The following is a 5,284-nucleotide window of genomic DNA, read 5'->3' on the forward strand; positions in this document are numbered from 1 at the left end:
ACGCTTGGGACTTTGCTGCCATCCGGGGAAAGAATGTTCAGGAAACTTTCCCTAAAAGGTTAGAAGTGCTTTGAAATCTCAAGCATATTCCTGAAACGCCATCTTGTTTTGTGGCCAAACCTGTTCAGTGAGGTTTCCCACCGTCACTAGGAGCCCTGAGTGTTGATAGCCCATGGGAAGCGGGAGGGAGGAAAGATGGACAGAGGAGGGAGAGGCATTGGAGACAGAATACTGATGCTTTGTTCTCTGTCTCACCACTCCAGCCAAGGGGAGCTTCAGAGTAGAGGTCACCATCTTTTAACCCAGTCAGACCTGGAAACTACACAGCTCAGAACAAGGCACCAATTCAACAAACATTTTATTGAGGGCTTATCATATTCCAGGCTCTGTTGTTATGGAAAGCATCCCCCAGGGAGAGGATCAACATGTGGAAATAATTTAAATATCATTCAATACATGTATAAAGAATATTAGGAAAACCATAGAATTATTTTAAAAGATGAGCTGGAATCAGATTTATTGGCAGGAAAGGGTACCTAAGACATATAGTTGAGGGGAAAAAGTTTACAGACAGTATGTATAGTATGGTCCCTGTTTTGATTGTTTTTAAAATGTAAATAAATGATCAGGGCTGAATTTACAGTGGGGCTAAGGCTCAGAAGCACTCACTTGCAGAGATCTCGTTCAAGACCCTGAAGTTAATTTTGTAGTTTTCATAAAGAGGGTCTCCAAAACAGCGTAAGTGTGAGGTCAAAATCTAAAATCATTCCCTGATACTTATATACACGCCCAACATTATAACCAATGTTGGTTATCTTGGGCAGTTGGAGTAAAGAGACTATCTTTTCTATCATTCCAAAGAATTCCTGCTGCTATTCCCTTACAGCCGTCCCTTCTCTGACTCATAACCCCGGCATCCCTCCCTGTGTTTCTACACCTACTGCTGAGTGAGGTAACTCATGGGCTTTGTAAACAGAAATCCATTATTCCAACAGTAGATATTATCACTACCCTCTGTCCCAGCCATCCCATAGGACACCCTGTCTCAGCATCTTCCTCCAAGTTCTGCTTTTCCCTGTTTTCCCACTGACCAGTATATAACCTTCCATTTCATTCCCTTTATCTCATGTTGTCTCTGTTTCTCTCCCACCCTGCTCATTTTCTGACAAAAAGTAAAGACCAAAAGTTACATATATGTATTTCTAGGACAGAGACTCTGTTTCTTACTAGTGGTAATTCTCTAGCACAGTAAATGTGCCTAAAATCTACTTCAAACTTAAGACAAATAAAAATAGTTAGTAGAAATCCATAAAACCAACGGCAATACTTTTTACTTTAACTAGATTGTGGTGCTTTTTTGCATATGTTTTCCTTCAGAGGTAATGTTTGGTGCCCAGAGAAGCTTAGGGCTATTTATTACTGTCTAAAATCAGCTTTTTGGATCAGCTACACTTCTTTAAGCATCTTAACATTTATTTTGCATTATAAATCAAAACTCTACATTCAGCCACCAGTTCAGTGCAACTAGTAGATTGTACACTATTTGATCATCATGGAATCAGTGCAGTGATTATCTGTGATTAAACCTCATTTTTGTGAATTGAATATGAAAGAAGCATAATTTAACTATACCTTGTATTAGTTCAAATTAAGTTCAGTTGCATATAACAGTTGGCCACTTTCTTTTTCAAGGGGATTCTGCAAATACTAGGCAGTTTGGGGTTGGTGTAGTCAGGTGTCCCAAATTCTTTAAGAACTCAATCTCCAGCTGGCTGTCAACTCTACAATCTCTACAGCAGAATTTGAATGCATGTCTGTTTCAAAATCCATGGTCTTTCCACTACAGAATTCTGCCTGGGATGGGAGTCAGCACGGGAGGTGTTATATAAATATAAATTCATTTTCATCCAAGCCTCACCAGCTGGGAGGTTCTGGATGAAGTCACATTTATATATTCAAATCTCACTAACTCAAAGTCCCTATCACTCATTTAAGAATTCTGATCTTCACCCAGTCAATCAGTCTGCACTGCTACCTGCACTGGCCTCTTCCACCTGGGAAAACTCACCCCTCACTGACCTTGACTGCGTCATGCAAATCCCACATTCCCCTGCTCCCCGGATCCCACCACCATCACAATTCTTCCAGTCCTGACAGTTTGGCAGCCTCTTTCACTGTCAGAAGCTGGCTCCCCGCTTTCCTATATTACACTCTGTTGGTTTGGGGCCAGTAAGTGAGGAAATTCGGTGACATAACAGGGTTGATTGGTAACGTGTTTGATTCACTTGAATATTTATCAAGGGCTCTGTGAGAGGGAGAGGTGAGCAAGAGCTCTGAACCTGGCTCTTACACAGCTTCAGGTGTTGGTTCAGCGAGAGGAGGCAGACAGTAAGCACAGTAATTGCTCATTGTGGTGGATGCTATTAAAATAAACAGAGCACCATGTTAGGAAATAATGACAGGCGATGGGAGGGTGTCACAGCTTCTGAGAAGACAGCTATTTCTTTTCACAAAGACAACTTTTTTTTTTCAACTCCTTGGAGCAATCGTTCATATCAGGGTACCTGGGCAAATATAAAATGGAGCAGCAGTTACGATTCCTTACCTGGAACACCATTCCCCTCTAAATCCCACACACAGCGCAGAATCCTACCAGCCTCCTTCGTCCCTCCAGATCAGTGGTTCTGAAACTTGGCTAAGTGATCACAATTGCTGTGAGATATTTCAAAAATACAGATGCCTGGGTCCTGCCTCTAGAGACTAGAGTTGGTTTGGGATGGATCTCAGTCATAATTTCCCAGGTGATTCTAGTATGTAGGCAGGAGGGCAAATCACTGGTCTAGAGCAGTGGTTCTCAAACTTGAGCATGCATCAGAATTGTCTGGAGAGATTAGTCATTGCTCTGCTGGCTGGTTTCCATTGCCTTGCCCAAGGTCATGGCCTGGGTGCCTCAGGAAACTCACAGTGGCTCCTGATTTTATAATCTATGGTTCTTATACTTAGGGCTGTGCTTCTCAACCTTTAATGGGCATATGAATCAGCTGGGGACCTTGTTAAAGTGTAGTTCTCAGTGGTTGCCAGCAGCTGGGTGAGGGGAGAAGGAAATAGGGAGTTGTTTTAATGGGTACAGTGTTTCAGTTTTGCAAGATGAAAAGAGTTCTGGTGATTAGTTGCACAATAATGTGAATATAGTTAACACTACTGAACTGTAAACCTAAAAATAGTTAAGATGGTAAATTCTGTGTTATGCATATTTTAGCACAATTATTTAAAAGTGCAGATTCGGTAGGTCTGGGGCAGGGCCTGAGCTTCTGCATTTCTTATAAGCTCCCAAGGGATGCCGATGGGACCACAGTTGCAAGAGTGCAGTGGCCTTCCCTAGTTTAGTGGGCTAGGAGTGGAAAAGACCTTCAGCTGGAAGAGGGACTAGCCCCCAGAATCTAGGGTCTTTGGCAGGCTGTGGGCTGATGATTTTCTGGAGCTCCCAGAATAGTGTGTCCCCCAGCTGAGGACTCCACAGTGTGCCGTACCTGACCAGATATCCACCAGGCCTCCTGTCCTATCACCAAACTACCCCCACCCCAGAGCAAGACCCAGTAATCAACCAACCCAAACCTACTACTGGCAAGTCTAGAGCCCCAAAGTCATGCAAAGCTGTAATAGTTACTACTGACGTGCACCCCTCTATTCCAGGACCTTAGCCCCATCATCTCATTTAATCCTCTCAAAAACCTGTGATGTATTTACTGTTATTATCACCATTTTATGGGTGAGAAAATAGAGCCTCTGCCAAGTTGGGTAGTTTACCCCAAATCGTAGAGCCAGCAAGACCCCAAATCGTAGAGCCAGCAAGTGACAGAGCCCGGATTTGAAACTAGCAAAGATGCCCAGGCTTTTTACACTGTGGACACTGGCTTTCCATGGGCCAGGAATTTGGGCCGAGGGTGGACTGCAGCTCAGGAGTGCTAATTAGCATTAGAGCTGTAACCTGTGTGCCTGGAAAGAGCCCTCCATTCAAAGTTTGCTTCTCTACGTGGTGATCATCTTGTACAAAAATACTGAATCACTCTGTTGTACACCTGAAACTAATATTGTTAAGTCAATTATACTTAAATAAACAAAAACCAAAGTAAAACTAATATTGTAAGTTGATCATACTTCAGTAAACATACAAACAAAAAATGAAGCATGCTCACTGTCCCCAGCCCATGGCTCTCCACAGCAGAATTTCTATTTAGAGTAATTCTCACTAAGGGGTAAATAGACTTAGTTTTCCTAGCAAGTAATTAAATTTTGAAGAGAGTAACTTGTTAACCTAAATGGGTCCATGGTTTGTAGAAGTGTAGGAAACTCATGGGGGAGTGTGTTGGGGGTTGAGTGTGGAGGGACTTTCCTCTTAAATGAGATCTTTGAGACTGAAAGGGGCCCTAGGTCATCTGGTCCCACTTTTCTTTGCTTAAAGATGAGTTTCCATAAAGCAAATAGAAGTTCAAACATGATCTAGTATAAATTTTCCCATGTCAATTTACACACTTTTTTTCATGTAAGCACCTCTCCTTACCGTGTTCTAAACAGGAATTGCAGATGAAGTGATTAGAACACAGGTCTAAATATGGAGTGAGCATTTGTTGAGCACCTGTTTGCCAGATTCTGTGCTGAAAATATAAAAAGTAAAATGCATGGTTCCAGGAAACTCACGGTGTCTTGTGTATATGCAATTGTCTTGGGTGCTGAGGCAGCTCAAAGAATTCCGGAAGCAATACAATACCTGGAAGAGATATTTTAGCTGAGTCTTGAAGGATGGCAGTTTTAAGAGTTCATTAGGCCAACAAGCAGGGGCAAGAACCTCTGGGCAGAGAGTTGGGGAAGGCACCTGAAAGCCCACAGCAGATCGTTCTCCATGGACCTGAGGGGCGTGTGAAGAAGCAGCAGGATGTAGCATTAGATCAGCCGGCAAGGCCAGAGAGATTTTAGGGAGAAGTGAAAATGTGACCATAAGAGGCACTAGCAGAGGTGCGCAGACTGGGCAAGCCGGAGGCCACATGGGTGGCTAAACAGCACTATGGGCCTAGGTCTGCAAGGGCCACAGAGGAACGAGGCTGCAGGCAGGGAAGGCGGACTCAGGGGACACTGGGACTGACTTTCTCTCCATTCTCATAATAGTGCTTTGTAGGACCTGAGCTCTAATCTGGGATCTTAGATTTAACAGCGATGCCAGATAAATACCAAATACAAATACACAGCTGCCGGGATGTGAATGTGAGAGAAATAATAATCTTAACAA

The sequence above is a fragment of the Camelus dromedarius genome, chromosome 22 (assembly GCF_036321535.1).
Source record: "Camelus dromedarius isolate mCamDro1 chromosome 22, mCamDro1.pat, whole genome shotgun sequence".
Taxonomy (NCBI): domain Eukaryota; kingdom Metazoa; phylum Chordata; class Mammalia; order Artiodactyla; family Camelidae; genus Camelus; species Camelus dromedarius.